This window comes from Puma concolor, chromosome D2 (assembly GCF_028749965.1).
Source record: "Puma concolor isolate L17-30 chromosome D2, mPumCon1.1.hap2, whole genome shotgun sequence".
NCBI classification, from domain to species: Eukaryota; Metazoa; Chordata; class Mammalia; order Carnivora; family Felidae; genus Puma; species Puma concolor.
The window spans coordinates 54,567,995-54,586,504 of record NC_141677.1 but is presented as its reverse complement, the minus strand read 5'-3'; the positions used below and the strand labels follow the sequence as shown (position 1 = coordinate 54,586,504).

General features: G+C 46.3%; 1 protein-coding gene and 1 long non-coding RNA gene across 5 annotated transcripts in view; one reads left to right on the top strand and one right to left on the bottom strand.

The window, feature by feature from the left end:
* MYOF (myoferlin) overlaps positions 1-18,510 on the top strand; it is a 154,034-nt gene that overhangs the window by 5,234 nt on the left and 130,290 nt on the right. The gene's annotated exons all lie outside the window — the stretch shown is intronic.
* Positions 14,368-16,706, bottom strand: LOC147576084 (uncharacterized). Its single transcript, XR_015241741.1, has 3 exons — positions 16,560-16,706; positions 15,893-15,991; positions 14,368-14,565 (listed from the first exon to the last, which is right to left on the bottom strand). It is a non-coding gene; the product is annotated as an uncharacterized LOC147576084 (long non-coding RNA).

Below are 18,510 nucleotides of genomic sequence, written 5' to 3'. Positions count from 1 at the left end.
TCATTTCCCTCACTTCCGGGAGTACAGAACTTGGAGAGTCACCGCCTAAGGAAAGTGTCCCCACTCTAGTGAATGAAGCATGGGAACTCTCAAAGGTATTCTTCCTAAAGGCACATTTTACAGGGTCCCAGTCATTTATAAAGCCACGAATGCCTTTTAAAAATGAATTAATGTGGTTTGTTTTTCTTCTCCTCTTGCACAACGTATCTTACTTACATGTGTGCCCTCAAGGCATGCCCAAAGTTGCTGGTATTTGTCTGGTTTGGGTTTACTGGTGAGTTTCCCCATCCCCATGAGATTTGGCCCTGCTGAAAAGGAATGAGATTTTTATATCCTCTGCAACCTCTAGCACATCACTGATGCTGAATATGCATTTTAAATGTTGACCATGGAAGCAAGAGCTGGCAGAAGATTTAAGACAGCTTAGTGCAATAAAGTCATTGATTCTTGGTCCTGAAAGGGACCTTCAGAAGCCTCCCCATCTCCCTTCTCTCAGGAAGAATTAAACTTAATATTCTCTTAGGTGCTTTGTGGATGAGGTTTGGCAAAGGGTCACTTCACACATGTCTGAACACTGAGCATAATCAATTCCTAGTACTTGCTACCCAGGGGCAAACCGGTGTTGTAGTACTTTTTTATTCAACGTTTATTTATTTATTTTGAGGAGGGGTGGGGAATAGAGAGAGGCAGAGAGAATCCCAAGCAGGCTCCGCGCTATCAGCTCAAACTTATGAACCACGAGATCGTGACCTGAGCTGAAATCGAGAGTTAGACGCTTAACTGACTGAGCCACCCGGGCGCCCCGGTATTGTAGTGCTTTTTGCATTCTTGATTTTGCAAGGAAAATGTGAAGTTGTAAGCTTTTATGTTGCAAATTCATACGTGAACTGTGCAGTGGTGTATACCAGATAATGCATGTACCACGACGTGTCAATGATCACCTATCCTCTGTATAATTTCTTTTTTTTTTAATTTTTTTTTTCAATGTTTTTTATTTATTTTTGGGACAGAGAGAGACAGAGCATGAACGGGGGAGGGGCAGAGAGAGAGGGAGACACAGAATCGGAAACAGGCTCCAGGCTCCGAGCCATCAGCCCAGGGCCTGACGCGGGGCTCGAACTCATGGACCGCGAGATCGTGACCTGGCTGAAGTTGGATGCTTAACCGACTGCGCCACCCAGGCGCCCCTATAATTTCTATTGAACAACTGTTCTGTTGAGTAGGAGTGTGCTGTCAGTGTTTCTGAGCACCCAGAAACAACTTCTTGGACATCTGGCACCTTAAGTTTTATCAGCTAACAGAATTAGGCATTAGATTGCAAAGCCTATCGGGCATTAGGGTGCAAGGCCTCTGGGCTTTGGAGCCAAGGAGGCCTGAACGAGAATCCAGTCTCCCGCCCCTTACTTCCTGCGTGTTCAGGGGCAAATGAATTAAAATTTCCAGCTTCACTCTTCTTAATAACTGCCCCCCCAACCCTGCAGGGTTGTTTGAGGATTAAATGAATATACATGTGATATTGCACATGGGAACCCCTAAATTTCCTTCCCCATTTGATAACATTTACTTTCATGGAGATCTACAAGCACCAGACAGTATGTGAGGAATAAGTCTAGAAAAATATACATAGCATGGTTAGGCCTCCTAAGCCTAGCAAATCAACTAGTTAGAACACGAGAACGAGATACAAACCAGAATAGACATAGGGAATTACGATGCTGGAGCAGATGGACGAGGAATAAGCTTTGCGGGGAAGTATCACTTGACTCAGTCTTAAAGGATGATGTAATTTGACAGAAATAATGAAAAGGAAGACATTCTAGGCTTTGGAAGAACACAGAAAGGCCAGGGAGCATGGGCCTGTGTGGTGAGGTTGCCAGAGGGTAATCTGGTGTGGTTAGGGATTGCACTTTGCTAATAAACTAGTGGTGAGACACTAGGCAGCACTGTGAGATTAGTTCTAGTCAGGGTGACTGAACAGGTTTACTGGTTGAGGCAAATGCTTTGCAGGGCAGAGGGAGCTCATCCCAGGGTTAGAACGAGAAGGAAAGGACTGACATGCAAGATACTAAGAAAGCAATCCGACTGAATTAAATTAATAAGAAAACTGCCCTGGGCAGGCTAATTCTTCACACTCCTCTCTGAAACAGAACATCAGCCTGTTTTTCCTCCCAGCCAGGGTGTTCACCCTGTAGGCAAGTGTGGGGCTGGGGGTGGGGGGGGGGTGTGGAGTGGCTCTGCAGAAGGCCAGCATGAGAATGTTAGCTACCTGAGACTGGTGGGAAGGTAGCCACTAAGAGAAGAAAAACATAGAAATAAAAAGTGGCAGGAAAGACAAATTTCGCTGTTTTCCCAAAGGCCAACAGGGTGCATTTCTTTAACCAAGCTGAGCTGAGGTCTCATTCACATAAAGTCCTTCTCCCCCTAGCCAAGTGTCCTGCCTGAAGGGTGAGGTGTCATGGCCAGCAACTGTTTAATTTCAAGGAACACATGCCCACAAGGTTGTTCAAGTAAAGCGTGGTTTAGTCTTTCTGTTTTTTCCCCAAAGCTAGAGAGAAATCTCACGGAATCTAAATTACGGGCCTCACAGGAGCCAGAATGGTGTTAGGCAGGGTGGCATTCGCTCTCTCTCCCCAGGGGACTATCAGGCCTCATGCCTCTGTTCCTTCCTGCACAGGGCGTCCATTTTCTCTCTGCACTCTCTGCACATTGGCTGCCTTCATGGAGTCTCTTACTCCATTGGCAATGGATGCGTGCAATTGGCAGCATGCATGGGGCTTTGGGTTACCATGGAGGTGACTTGGTCCTGACTCTATATCTCTTATGGCCTCAGTGTCTCTTGGTGGGGATCTTTAAGAGAAAGATACCAATTGGCTCTGTTTTCATCAGGTGTTCACTCATGGTCCAATCAGCTGTGCCAAGGGATACATACACACACAAGGTGGGTATCCCAGATGTCTCTACTACACAAGATGAGCTTTGATGGCCTAGACCATGAACTGTCTGGCCCACCTCCCTCCAGCTTAGGCATTTGACCTGCTTTGCCATCTTTGGTTACTATCTGACCAACCCCACCACATCCCCTAAAAGAGCCTCCTTCTTTCCGTAATCAACACAATTCAGGTAAAGTGATGAGCTTTGGACTGGGCAGACCAAGTTTCACTCTTGGATGTGTCATTAGGAGCTAAATATTTTGTATTTTGTTTGTTTTGAGAGAGAGTTCGAGCAGGAGAGGGAGAAAGGAAGAGAGAGAGAGAGGGAGTGAGAGAGAATATCCCAAGCAGTCTCCACACTCAGGGTGGAGCTGGTCATGGGGCTCAATCCCATGACACTGAGATCATGACCTGAGCTGAGATCAAGAGTCGAGAGCTTAACCAACTGAGCCACTCAGGCACCCCAGAAGCTAAATATTTTTGAACAACTATATTTCTGAGCCTTTATTTCTTCATGTATAAAATGAGGAGAACGATATGTACCTCACAAGGACATTGTAAGGATCAACAATGATAAAACATCTAAAGCAGTATCATAGGGTCTGGCATATAATACCAGACCGTCCTTGACCTATGAGGGTGTTACACTCCATTAAACCCATCCTAAGTTGAAAATATCGTAAGTTGAAAATGCATAGGGATGCCTGGGTGGCTCAGTCAGTTAAGCATCCTACTCTTGATTTCGGCTCAGGTCATGATCTCACAGTTTGTGAGATCTCCCTTTCTCTCTGCCTCTCTCTCTCTCTCTCTCTCTCTCTCTCTCTCTCTCAAAATAAAGAAATAAACACTAAAAAAAAAAAGAAAATGCACTTAATACACCTCATGTGCAGAACATAATAGCTTAGCAGAGCCTACCTTGAACATACCCAGAACACCTACATTAGCCTTCATCATCTGGACAAAATCTTCCCACACAAAGCCTATTTTATAATACAGAGTTGAATATCTCATGTAATCATTGAATACTATACTGAAAGTGAAAAACAGAATGGCTGTATGGGTGCAGAACGGTTGTAAGTGTATCAGTTGTTTCCCTGTGTGATTGTGCAGGTGACTGGCAGCTGTGGCTCGCTGTCCCTGCCCAGCACCACGATAGTATCACACTGCATAGGGCTGGGCCTGGACAAATCCAAATCCAAATTCAAAGTACATTTCTACTGAATGCATATCGCTTCTGCACCTTCATAAAGTTGGAAAATTGAGTTGTACCATCGCAAGTTAGGAGACATCAGTCGCTGTACGGCACTCACTTCCTCCCCCTTTATATGCCCCACTCTTTACCCCACTGCTGGGGGGGGGGCAATACAAAACGCTGGGGGACACTTGAGGGGTGGCCCAAACTTAGAGGAATGAATGGGATGCCCGGTAGCTAGGATGCACAAGCAGTTTGAAGGCAGAGCCAGTGTTAGATTCATCTGTGGGAGTACGTTGTAACTTCTTGACCAGGCCCACTATACGTTCTTTGTTGGTGGTGGTGTTTGAATTGTGGTTCAGTGTATACAGCATAAATGTTACCATTTTGACCATTTTAAGTGTGCGTCGAATAGCATTAAGTACATTCGTGTTGTTGTACGGTCATCACCGTCTTCTGTCCCTAGAACTTTTTCATCTTCCCAAACTGAAACTCTGTAGTATTCATTAAGTAATAATTCCTCATTCCCCCCTCCCCGACCTCCAGCCCCTAGCATCTATCATTCTATTTTCTGTCTCTGTGAATTTGACTGTCTAGGTACCACATCTGAGTGAAATCATTCAATTTTTGTGACTGGCTTATTTCACTTGGCATAATGTCCTCAGGGTTCATCCATGTTGTAGAAGGTGTCAGAATTTTTGTCTTTCGTAAGGCTGTACGTATATGCCACATTTTGTTTATCCATTCATCCATCGATGAGCACTTGGGTTGCTTCACTTTTTGGCTATGGTGAGTAGTGTGGCTCTGAACGGTACTGTTTTTGAGTTCCTGCTCTTAATTCTTTTGGGTATATACCCCGAAGTGGAATTGTTGAATCATGTGGTAATTCTATGTTTAATGTTTTGAGCCACTACCACACTGTTTTCCATACTGACTGCATGATTTTAAGAACATTCCCACCAGCAGTGTGCAAGATTCCAATTTTTCCATATCCTCGCCAGCACTTATTTTCTGGTTTGTCTTGTTCTTTTTGTTTTTGTTTTCGTAATAGTCATCCTAATGGATGTGAACATACTAGATTCTTAGCAACTCTCGGTTGACTTGGATTTTCAACCCGCACTTACTTCAGTAACTCCGAATAAGGGTCTCTGCCTTATTCTGTATTCTGTAGCCTCGGTGGCCAGCATCAAGGCAGCCCTCTTGTGAAGGGACGTCTGCCTGGCAGGGGCCCAGCATCCGCCTGAGAGAGGCTGATGGCCTGTTAGCCAGTGGAGCCCTGACCCTGTGATGTCTGTGGCTGAGGTCGTGCCAAGAGCTATAGCAGGGCTGAAGGCAAATGGAAAATAGCTTTGGTCTCCTGCAGTTCCAGGACTTCTGGTTGGTCGGGGCTCCCCAGCCCAGGGTTGGAACCAGCGGTCACTCATCTGTGCTTCCCAGCAGCACATCCTGACAGGTCCCTCTGTATTTATTTCTCATAACATCCTATGCTCCTTCATGGCACCTATCAGAACATACAGTTGTACATTTGCTGGCTTATTTGATTTGTCTGCCTCCTCCATCGGGCAGTAACCTTCTTGAAGGGCAGGGACTATGTCTGTTTCCCCAGCACCTAGGTTAGTGCTTGGCAGACGGTAAATGATCAAGAAGGAGTTACTGAATGAGTGCCTCTGGCTTCTCCCCTCGTTCACTCAGGTCATGTCACCAGACCAAAGTGGGTCCCCTCCTTGGGGAGTTATAGACAAAGACTGTACATGTGGAGTTGCCTCTCAACATCATCTTTGTTTGTACAAGTAAGGAGATCACGGGAATAATTCCATAGCCATGGCAGACTCCTTTTATTAGGGCTTGGGACGAATACTCAGGGGGAGGGGATTTTAACATTATAGTGAAACTGAGGTAACTGTCGGGCACTTTCTGGCTCATCCATGTAGGCATCCTCCTCAACTGTTTCTTTTCCTGTTTCAGCATTTTGTTAGTTAGCTTCTAAAAGATGAAATCGACAGTGAGGCAGAAGCTTTTAGGAATGTGCTGAGTTCAGAAAGTCAGTCCTGAGTTCAGGGGGTCAATGGTGAATTCAGGGGTCAAAGGGTCTTATCGGTGACAGGGTCTCACAGACCAGATGGGACCAAAGGCGACTAGATCCCTCTGCCCACAAAGTACAAAACTGATCTTGGGTTCTTAAGGCTTCAGAGTTTCCACAGGCTGCACCTCAAAGGAAGCTGGAAGGCAGAGGAACTGCAGCCTACCTCTGACTTTGATATTGGGCTTTGGTCTTATTAATGGCAAGAAACTTCTCGGAACCTCAGTCTTCCTGGCTGTGAAGTGGGTATAAGACCTACCTCTGAAGGTTGTCAAAGTCAAACAAGATATATTTAAAGTACTTGGACTAGGCGCATCTGGGTTAAGCATCTGATTCTCAGTTTCGGCTCAGGTCGTGATCTCACAGGTTGTGAGTTCAAGCCCTGCATTGGGCTCTGCACTAACAGCATGAAGCCTGCTTGGGATCTGTCTCCCTCTCTCTGCCCCTCCCCCACTGCTCTCTCTCTCTTTCTCTCTCAAAATAAATAAACATTTTAAAAAAATAAAAAAGTACTTGGACTAAAAGTATATGTTTACTGGGGTGCATGACTGGCTTTAGTGGGAAGAACATACAACTCTTTTTTTTTTTTCATGCAACTCTTGATCTCTGGGTTTTGAGTTCGAGCCCCACATTGGGTGTAGAGATTACTAAAAATAAATAAATAAACTTAAACTTTATGCTGATCTCACCTCTTGAAGTTTGGCTCTTTTTGCATGTGGAAAAGTAAATTAGTGGTGTAGGTTAGGGACTAAGGAAGTATGAAGCTTGCGAATCAAATGAGGAGAGCTGATGCAGGACCTTTATGTTCTCCTCTTACAAGGTGAAGCTGCTAATCTAGGAAAGAGGTCTAGGTTGGGCTCATTATTTTGTCAAAACAATGAGTCAGTTTGGTGAAAATAAAATAGAGCTGTACTCATTGTATTTACTTCCTTCGGCAGTCACTTATTTGTGTGCTCAATTACTGAGAGCAGAACTGTCTGCTGAAACGTTCTGGGACAGTGGAGATGTTCGAGGTCTGCCCTGTGTGTTATGGTAGCCGCGAACCGCATGTGGCTGCCGATCACTGAAACGTGGCCAATGTGACTTGAGGAATTGGATGTTTAATAATACTTAATTTTCATTAATCTAGATGGACACAGCCACGTGTGGTTATTGCACAGCACAGATAGCAGAAGACAGTCACAGCCGTGAGGGGCTTGGGACTTCCTGTCACTCACTGCTGCCCACCGTCTCTGAACCTCAATTGTCCCATCTACAAAATGGACAGGATAGCAGTCCCCACCTCAGAGGGTGGCTGTGAGGGTTAGCATGATTAAAGGAAAGCACTTATATAGAAAGTGCTATAAGTGTTCCTTGCTACTTAGGTCTTCCGGAGATTCTGGCATGGTGGGAGAGATAGCCTGAGTACCAACCGCCTGCTACACCACCACCACCATTTATTAAATTCTTATACTAGGCCCACACCTGTGTGTATTATCTTATTTAATCCTCATGGCATTTTTAGGAACTAAGTCTTATTATCATCTTTGTTTTACACGTGGGGAAACTGAGGCAGAGGTCGGTCAGGATTCAACTCAGGACTGTCTGATTCCAGAGTCTCCAATGTGTATTCCCTGAGGTCAACATGGGTAAAGAGGTAACACACACCCTGTGCCTTAAACAACCAAGTCAAATTATGAATGCTTCCTTTCCACTCTGAATGGATTGCGTTGTTCAGTGTGGGGAGATCGTTTCAGACCCAGCCTGAAAGAGGAAGAACATGTACCAAGAACATAAAAACTTTTAAAGAAGAATAAAAGTAAAACCCAGCCCTCTTGGGGTGAGTTTCCACAGGGTAATGAAAGCCTTTATGACTTTGTGACTCAGAAGCTCAGAGCTGAAATAGCTTAGCAGTGAATCAGTTCCTCTGATAGTCAAGTTGGAGCCATTTTATTAGTGGAGACTAAAACTCTAGCATATTCCAAGTAAGTATTAAAAACCTAATATCTGAGGGGCACCTGGGTGGCTCAGTTGGTTAAACTTCTGACTTCAGCTCAGGTCACAATCTCATAGTTTGTGGGTTTGAGCCCCGCATCAGGCTCTGTGCTGACAGCTCGGAGCCTGGAGCCTGCTTCGGATTCTGTGTCTCCCTGTCTCTCTGCCCCTTCCCTGCTCATGCCCTGTCTGTCTGTCTCTCTCTCAAAATAAATAAACATTAAACATTTTTTTTAATCTAATATTTGAGTGGAAGGGGAGTCTCCACTTAACCTCACCTCAGTTCTCTGGTTTATTACCTTTTACATTCCAGTGGCACAACTTATAAATTTTTTTAAAAATCCTTTTCTTTATCTCTCTCTCATTATCAAAAAATAAAAAAGGCTCTTTTTGCTGACCTCTCCTCATTGTCGGAAATGACTGCCTTGGACAGTCCCTATTTCCCTCCCTTCTCTCTTTTGCTGTTGTGTCTCCTTACTGCTTCTGCCAAACATAAATTCGTTCAACAAGTGGTGACCAAGAGTGTACTCTGTTGGGCGCTCAGCACTGCAGGTGGGATCGGGAACTAGCCAGACTTGCCCCTGCCCGCACAGCTCCTAGTGCAGCTGTGAATCCAGCCAGAAGTCAGTGAATTCAGAGTTCAGTGGGTTTAAACTCCCAGAAAGTTAAAAAAAAAATGTTTTTCATTATTTGCAGATTCTATTGGTGATGAGAGCTACTAAGTCCAGCAAGGGCTTCATATATATTTATTCTTACCGAATAAATGAACTCCCTCTTTTTACGGTTGAAGTCCCACTTTTTAGGGGTTTGGGGAGGGCACGCGGCCTTGGTCAGGGTCCTGGAGCAGGTTGCATGCACATGCCCACTGCTGAGACTGTAACACCCCATGTGAGAGGCTGGGTCTTGGCCAAGGGTCCGGCCCACCCTGAGGTAATGCGCAGAGAGGCTCAGGGTTCAGACCCCTCTGCTTGGCATCCAGGCGCTCTCGCCTTCCCATTGTATTTCCTTGGCTAGAGTCAGCCCTGGGGCAGGTAGCCAGAGCAGTGCCAGGGCCTGGGACATTGGTGCCTTGGGGCCTCACACTTCTGATCTCAGAGACCTTGTCTGGGGCTCCTCTGGTTTGTCCCAGTGTGCTGGACACATTATGGTGGCGTCCCCTGTATGCCATAGCTTGAGGAAGGGCCTCCTCCCGGGGCCCTGAGACTGAGTTCTGTGCTCTCTCCCACTGCTGTGTGCGTGTCTGGCTTTCTTTGTGCTTCATCTCTCTGGGCTAAGTCTACTTCCATCCCCATCCCAGACAGTCCCAATTCCCAGCTCTACCTTGTACCTGTGGTGACTGATCAGCCTAGCTTGCTAAAGAGCCCAGATGTCAAAGCCAGCCCCAGTTTAGGAAGGAGCACTAGGGACAGTGGATTAAACCACTGGCAATGGCAAAAATCCCATTGAAAGAGGTTATTTACTATGGGACACTGAGATCTGAGCTTCAGCAAAGCACAGCTAGAAGCTCGTTGCTTAGAAGGGATGGAATTGAATTATTAAGATTTTGACTCTGCTTTCTGCTTACTTTCAGAGTTCTTTTCTGTGACTTTCATTTTCTCTTGATCTTGGAATCAAGGAAAGCAGAGGAACATGATCCTCTTTATATTGTTTGATGGTGGTAGTTTGTGATTCTGATTCTGATCCAACACAAAGGAATGTCTCCTGTGTCCTAGACAGCCTCAGGCTTTCTCATCTGATCTTCAGTACAGCCGTGCCGGGGACTTCTTCATCCTCTTCTACAGGGTACCCAGGCATTGAGAAGCCCTTCTGAAACTCTAGGAACTTACCACCTCAAGCTGGATTTGAAGTGAATTTGCCCAGTACCAGCCTTCATTCATTCTCTAGCAAATTGTCTCAGAAACATACCAGGCAAAGGAAGGAGAGGTTAAAAAGCTAGGAGCCAGGATACCAGCATTCAAATTCTGGCTTTGTTTCTTAGTAGCAGGTGACCCTGAACAAGCTACTTAATTTTATTATGCCTGAAAATAAATATAATAGTAACAAGTAACATATACCAAGCCCTTAGAAGAGTGCCTGGTATACTATGAGCCCTATGGATGGGAGTTCTTATTCCTGGGCATCTGGTACCAATACTTATTAATAACAAAATGTAGATACAGAGATCTGGAGAGCCGGCTCAAAGTCACACGGCTGGTAAGTGGTGAAAATATACAGCAGGTCACTTGACATCCTCAGCCCTCGGTGAAGGTTAAGAGCACAGGTCTGGAAATGAGGCAGGCTTGGGGCTGCAGCTCAGTTCTGCCACCCACTAGCCGTGTGGTCTCCGGCAAGTCGCTTAACATCACTGAATCTCAGTTTCCTCATCTGTAAAATGGCAATACTGATACCTCTGTTGTAAGAATTAGACGTGAATGTGTTCAAAGTGCCGGGCATGGAGTGGATGTTCACATGCAAAATAAACAGATAAGCCCAAGAGGCACACAGTTCGGTCCTCTACCGAGGCAGCTAATCCAGGTGCCTGGCCGACCTGGTATCTCTCCACCTGCAGCCCTGGCAGATGGCAGAGCTGGAACACAACCACCCCCAGGGGCAACTTTTTTTTTTTTTTTAATTTACATCCAAATTAGTTAGCCTGTAATGCAACAATGATTTCAGGAGTAGATTCCTTAATGCCCCTTACCCATTTAGCCCATCCCCCCTCCCACAACCCCTCCAGTAATCCTCAGTTTGATCTCCATATCTATGAGTCTCTTCTGTTTTGTCCCCCTCCCTTATGTTCATCTGTTTTGTCTCTTAAAGTCCTCATATAAATGAAGTCATATGGTATTTGTCTTTCTCTGACTGACTAATTTCACTTAGCATAATACCGTCCAGTTCCATCCATGTAGTTGCAAACGGCAAGATTTCACTCTTTTTGATTGCCAAGTAATACTCCATTGTATATGTATACCACGTCTTCTTTATCCATTCATCCATCAATGGACATCTGGGCTCTTTCCATACTTTGGCTATTGTTGATAGTGCTGCTATAAACATGGGGGTGCATGTGTGCCTTCGAAACAGCACACCTATATCCTTTGGATAAGTACCTAGTAGGGCAATTGCTGGGTCGCAGGGTAGTTCTATTTTTCGTTTTTTGAGGAACCTCCATACTGTTTTCCAGAGTGGCTGCACTAGCTTGCATTCCCACCCCAGGGGCCGCTTTTAGGAAGAAGATCCTGTAGGGGGTTGTCCAGATCGATTGGGCTTCACCGCAGTTCCCTTGGAGGATTTGGTTTTGATTCAAGAGCTCAAATGCCTGTCAGGACATCTCGAGAGGCCAGTGGGGGCACAGGCTATGGAAAGCAGAGTGGTAATCCCGCCTGCCTTTTTGTTTGGGCCTTTCTGTTTATCAGCAATATCAGTGACTATGTCAGAAATGTAGCAAACAGCTTTGCTTTTTATCATAGTTGCCGTTTGGCCAAAATAAATGCCTTTCCCCAGAACTCGTTTGACAACATAGGCTGGAGCAGTAGGGCAGCCAGGGTGGAGACGCAAAAAGTCAGAGATCCACATTTAGCCAGGTAGACCTGGATGGGCCACATGTCTCTGTGCTCCCCCCAGGTCCCTCTACGTCCTGAGGGTGGGAGGAATCTCCTGCTGGCCCTTCCCAGAGCCTTCTCTGACCTCTCTGCTTATGGTGGAAATTCTCCCAGATGCTCATGGCTGCCAGACTGACTGCCAGGGAGGAGCGGTCGCTGCCCGTCTGGCAGCTGTCCCGGGCGGGCCTCGGAGGTCTGGAACCGAGCCACGTGAGAGAACTGCTACACCAAGCCTGGGCGTAGCATCACTGGGCGCTTCCTCTGGTCGCTGGGCCCTGCCCTCCAGGGCGGGCTCCACAGCCTGGGAGTGCCCTTGGGGCATGCAAGGGGTGCTGCCCAGGTGCCATAGTACAAAATAAAAGCTCCTGGTTCAATGCTTCCTGTATGCTGGGCCCTGTGCTGAGCACTCTGTATTCGTTTTCTCACTTAATCGTTAAAGCAACCCTAGTAATAATACATGAGCTTACGAAGTCAAATGCGCTCAAATCATGGAACGATTACGCTGAGAGGAATACCAACACTAGTAAAATATAGTCCCAGCCTTCAAGGAGTCACCGTCTGGTCTTAATCCTCATAGGATTGTTCTGGGTCCTGTCTGCCAGAGTCTGAATCCCAGCTCCACCACTTAATAGCTGTGTGACCTCTGATAAATTGCTTAACTTCTCTTGTCTTGGTTTCTCCTTTTGTAATTGGGGAAGCTTATTACCTTTTAGGGTAGTTGTAAAGATTAGTGAGACAATCTATAGAAAGCTCCGGAAACAATGACTAGTTCAGAGCACTTAGTAACCGTTAGCCATGATTGGATGGCTTCAGGAGGTCTGTGATATTCTAGGCCAACTAGAGGGTGACTCTCCATTTGTCTATGAATGTTTCTCAAGACAAAAGTGGCCACAACCCAGGAGCCAGAGAAGATGAAGAAGTATTTCTGAATGGGAGGTCAAGTTTAGATGCATGGCTGGACCTAGAGATCTTGTTAATCTACTTTGCCTACCAAAAAGCTGAGGTACTTGGGGGAGCTTTGTAAATGCCCTCTGATCCCCACTTCTCCTGGGACCATGTCATAAGACACAGAAATCTAGCTAGGGAGGACTTGGGGGGCTTCATAAATCACATGTTCCACTAGACCTGGAGGCAGACTTAGAGATCATCTAGTCAAAATTCCCCGGTGTTTACAAGAGGGACTCTGAGCTCAGTGGTTGAGCCTATGTCTCTCTGAGATCAAATCTCAAAGAATTGGAGAGTTCACTGATTTGAAAGTCCAGTCAGAAGAGCTGGGCCTGGGTGGCTCAGTCGGTTGAGCGTCCGACTTCAGCTCAGGTCATGATCTCGAGGTTCGTGAGTTTGACCCCCGCGTCAGGCTCTGTGCTGACAGCTCAGAGCCTGGAGCCTGTTGCAGATTTTGTGTCTCTCTCTCTCTTTCTCTGTCCCTTCCCTGCTCACGCTCTGTCTCTCACTCTCTCAAAAATAAAGAAACATTAAGAAGAGCTGGGCCAAGTCCTGCACTTTGCCCTGAAGGAGTATGAGGATCAGTGAGATGGCATGTCTTTGGAAGTACTGAAAAAGTGTTACCATTGTAGATGCTATTATTTCCATGGGCACCTGGTGGTACTCATTGTAGTAGAATTCTCCAGAGAAATGGAACCAGTAGGGCGTGTGTGTGTGTCTGTGTGTGTATGTGTGTGTGTGTGTGTGTGTGTTGACAGAGAGACTGAGAGACTTATTTTAAGAAATTGGCTCATGTGATTATAGAGTCCGGCAAATCTGAGATTTGAGGGGCAGTCCTGCAGGCTGGAAACAGGTAGGAATTCTATGTCACAGCCCCAAGACAGAATTCCATCTTCCCTTGGAAATCTCAGTTTTTACTCTAAGGCCTTCAGCTGTTTGGATGGGGCACATCCACCTGATGGAGAACAAACTCTTTCACATAAAGACAATTGGTTGTAAATGTTAATTACATCTATGAAATACCTTCGCAGCGACTTCTGGACTAGAGTTTGACCAAACAAGTGGCACCATAGCCTCGACAAGTGACACATGAAATGAACTGGCCCTCTCAGCACAAATGTAGCAGTCCGGTCTTAGGAGTCATGGTGGCGCCTCATCCCATCCTGGAGAGCCCAGCATGGCTTGTGGTGTGATAGGCGCGCAGCAGAGGAAATGTTTCCGTGCGGGAGGGCGCGGTGGCTTGGCAAGGAGTGCTTGCTCAGTTCTCAGGGAAACCGTATTCAGAGGTTGGCATGCAGGTTAATTACTGCAGCGGTGACCTTCAGCGAACTGAGAGAGAAGCAGGCAGGCGTGACTTATCAAAAAACAGGAAATGTCCCAAAGAATGCCTTGAGTCATGGTCCAGAGTGTATTCTGCTTTTGAATCCGTTGTTATGTTCTGGGTTGAAAGTATTTAATTCCTTTCCATAGGAGGAAACTGTCATCTTAATAAAATTAGAGATGAGAACAGGGGGAGGTAGGTGATGTGGAAAAGGGGAAAAGAGCTTCCTGTAATTTAATCTGATGATCAGCCTCTGCAATTTAGACCTTTAAAAAAAAATGTGGTGGAATTGAATAATTAAATAATATAAATATGTGACTCTGTGGCTGTTGGTAAGAAAGAAATTTATTGGGGCGCCTGGGTGGCTCAGTCAGCTCAGCGTCCCACTCTTGATTTCGAGTCAGGTCATGATCCCAGGATCGAGGGATCGAGCCCTGAGTCCAGCTCCTTGCTGAGCGTAGAGCCTGCTTGGGATTTTCTCTTTCTCTCCGTCTGCCTGTCTCCCGTACTCTCACACTCGCTCTCGCACACACACTCTCTCTCTAAAGTAAAAAGAAAGAAAGAGAGAGAGAGAGAGAGAGAGAGAGGAACAAATTTACCTTTGTTTTTTTTTTTTTTTTTGCTGACATTTATGTGTGAATAGGTTTTCAATAAAATATAATGTGCACACATTCTGATAAAAAATAGAATCTCCTTTTTTAGAAGAGGTTGAGCTGGGTTTTTCCAGAAGGATAGGAGCCAATGTTAGCATGTAATCTTTACTTATTGACCAGGGAGAAGCAAGGAACAGCGGTTGAATGCATGGCCTATAGAATTAAACTAGTCCTGAGTTAGAGTGTTTCTTCCTAGCTCTGTGATCTTGTGCAACTTACCTAACCATTCTGGGCTCATTTTGCTCATCTGCAAATTCAAGATGCGTGGGCTTGCTGAGAAAGTTAAATGGAATGACCTATGGGCAGGATTTAGCACACGCTTGGCCAGAAGAGAGCGCCCCCTATCGAGTGGCACCCTTGGCATTAATGCAAGTGTTTGAAGTGGCCTCACGTTCCACTTGAACAGTCCCACCTGGCCCTGGTCAACCTGCACCTGCCAGGATTTGGCTGGTTCCCTTTGTTCGTCAATACACAATGGAATCATGTGTTCAGGAGCATATATTGGAAGAGTTGTTATGCAACTTGGTTTTTCTCATGGGGATTATGAACCTCTTGAAGCCATAAAGCCCAGTGTCTAACACCCTCTTTACTAAGTGGCTTGTATCCGCCAAATGAAGATTAGCTTGGCATTCGTGGCTGCACAGTGTGACGATAACCTTCCCACACGGCCTGGTTGCCTCTGCTCCCTTCCATATTCCCTTGGCTCCAGCCAAATGGAGGGCAGTGTCCTCCCTCCCACAGAGTCCTCCCCTACTCTCACACTCGCTCTCACACACACTGTGCAGCCACGAATGCCAAGTGTGCAGTGTCCCCAAACATGACTGGTTCTCTCTCCCCTGTGATTGACCTACTCACCCTTTTGCCCCCACCTGGAGTGACCTTTTCTTCCCAGCTCCACGTTTCCAATCCATCCTTGTCTTTCAAACCCCAGCTCAGCCTCTGCTTCCTCTCTGAGGCCTTATCTGGTGCCCTCAGCCTGAAGTCACCTCCCCTTTTCATTTGTACCCCCTCTGATGGCAACTGCTGCCTTCTTTCTATATCAGTCCCCTGTGGCCACATCTAGCTCCCTGCTGGAGCACCTGAGGGCAAGAACTATATCTTGGGTACCTTTGTATCTCCCACAGCATCCAGCTCAGTGTCTGGGCCAGTGATACTTCAAAAATACTTGTTGGATAGAAGAATGAGGAAATGCTTTACTGCTGGTGGAAGAACTCACTTAGTGGACCCTTTCCATGGACTGGGCTACGAGCTCCCTTTGCCTGACCTGGGCAGGCTTTATTCCCATTATCCCCCTCTGGCAGCAGGAAGCTCCAACCTGAGAATGAAGCAGACAAGAGCATGGTGGGCTTTTTTGCTGTGTGCTGAAAATAGTCATCAAGATTCATTTGGGTCTTCTATGCCATAGGCCATGACCTCCTTTTGTGGAACGTTTTAAGACCAAGAACTATCTTGTACTCTTCTGTTTCCCCAGTTCCTGGCACACAGCAGGTGCTTAATAAATGTTGGAAGATGAATGAATGAGCAAGTGGCACTCCCTTTTTCACGCCCCCCAACTGCTGACTTTGGGACAGTCCTGCCCCTGTGGGGAAGGGGAGGGAGATCAGTACCAGGCTCAGCACCAAAATGTCCCAGTGCAGCATTTCTTGTATGCTGATTCCCAGGCCAGTAACCAGGCTTGGGATTCAGCTCAACTGGACAAGTACTGGCTCTTTCCACAGCCTCTCTGGAGCCCTTGTCCTTGCTTTAGCTCCCTGCCTGGAATCTTGGGGACTTGGAGACTGAGATTTTCCTTCAATACCATCCATCAGGGACCCACATTCTGCCTCAAGCCCCCATACCCAATTTCTATAAATGATTTGCTGCTTTCTTCTTGCTTTACTTACTCTGCAATGGCCTCTTAAAATTTTCCATCTTTTCTCTTGAAGATCTGCTGTGGTCCCAGGGTCCAGAGTCACTCTTTCCTGACTCAGTTCTCCACCCGCCAGGCCTGGTTATGGCAGCAAGGGTGGTGGTGAGCTGGAGGGATATTAATGGTACCATTTCATGCTTGTCGAGGTCAGGAATTTTTAACTTTGGTGAAGGTCATGAACTCATTTGAGAATCTGATGAGGGAATAAACTGTCTCCCCAGAAAAACTCACAGATGTCACATTTTGTGTGTTGGACCAAATAGTCTTAGAGAGTCTCAGGATACTCTGAAATCTGACCTTGGACTTTCCTGTGGCCACTGCTCAGGACGTCAAGCCCGTCACTCATATTATACTCATGCATTTTCTTTATCCAGTGTTTCTGACAGCTTCCAATGAGACACTATGGTGTGATAGTGAACACACACTCGGGTTTTGGAGCCAAGGAGACGTAGGTTGTTTCTGACTCTTTTTTTTTTATTTGCTGTGTGACCTTAGGCAAGTTAACCAGCTTCTCTCAATTATTTGTCTATAAAAAGGGGATGAGAATGTTACCCTTGCAGGGCTATCGGAACGACTTAGAGACACTGTAGTGGAATGTACTTCCGGGGCGCCTGGGTGGCTCAGTTGGTTAAGTGTTGAACTTCGGCTCAGGTCACGATCTCATGGTCCGTGAGTTCGAGCCCCGCATCAGGCTGGCTGTTTCAGATTCTGTGTATCCCTGTCACTCTCTGTCCTCCCCACCCTTGTGCTTTCTCTCTGTCTCTCAAAAGTAAATAAATAAACAAACATTAAAAAAAAAACACAAAGGAATGTGATTTCTGGCACCTGTAGATGGTTATATAGAACAGGCTGCTCCGATTGTGCAAAGAAGCCATGTGTCCCGTTCTGTCAGTTTAAACTTTGCCTGGCCTGTCTTACTCTCAAAAGTACTCGCTTGTGTAGCAGCCAGAGAGGAAAATTGGGAGGCTATTCATCAGATGATGGGAGGGGCAGGTGGGGTCAGTATGGAAATGTGGGAGGGACAGGACAGCTTCTAGGTGATATCAGAGTCAAATGCAGGGAGGCGCTCTGTAGGCCACATAGAGACCACAGTTAGAATGCATCAGTACAGGCCCCGGCGTGAGCCGATGAGCAGGGTCATGCTGAAGTTTAAAAAGGGAAGCCGGTTGGGCTCTGGGAGCTGCTCAAGTGGAAAAGTTAATGCTTAGCAGAGTAAGGGTGATGATTCATGCTTTGTCTATGCTGAGGTCTTGGAAGAATGAGGTGGTTAGTCCCACAACTGGCATGTGCTGGGAGCCTTCGCAACATGACACTCAGCTGAACGGAACCCACTACCTCCTACGTTCCATAGCAGCAGAGGGGTAACTGGGGAGTGGTTCCCAGTGTGGCCACCAATGTGAGGCTGCTATCCCTGCCACTTACCAACGGGACTTTGAATATGCCACTTAACTTCTCGGTTTCCTTAGCTCCAAAAGGGGGATGAAAATTATCATACATATCTCCTGGGGTTTTTAAAGAGGTTAGATGATACGAGATGAGAAAAAAAATATGTATGTTGGTCTCTGCTCCTTTCCCCCACCACTTTCTGGCACTGAGCTAAAACCCTTATAAATTCCTAAGTGAGAAGAGTAGGAGCATCTTTTGTTCTAATGAGATCACTCTGGGTGGGCTCCTGGATGGCTCCTGGATGGGGACTGATCACCAGGAAGACCAAACCATGATGAGAAGCTTGGCATTTTTGGCTCTGCCCCCACCTCCTCCCGGCTTCTCTAGACTGGAGAAAGAGACTGGAAATAGAGTTAATACTTGATCTTGCCTATGTGAGGAAGCCTCCATCAAAAATCCCAGAAGTATGGGGTTCCAGGTGTGTGATGAGCACATCCATGTACCGGGAGGTTGAGGTACTCCAGCTCCATGGGGACAGA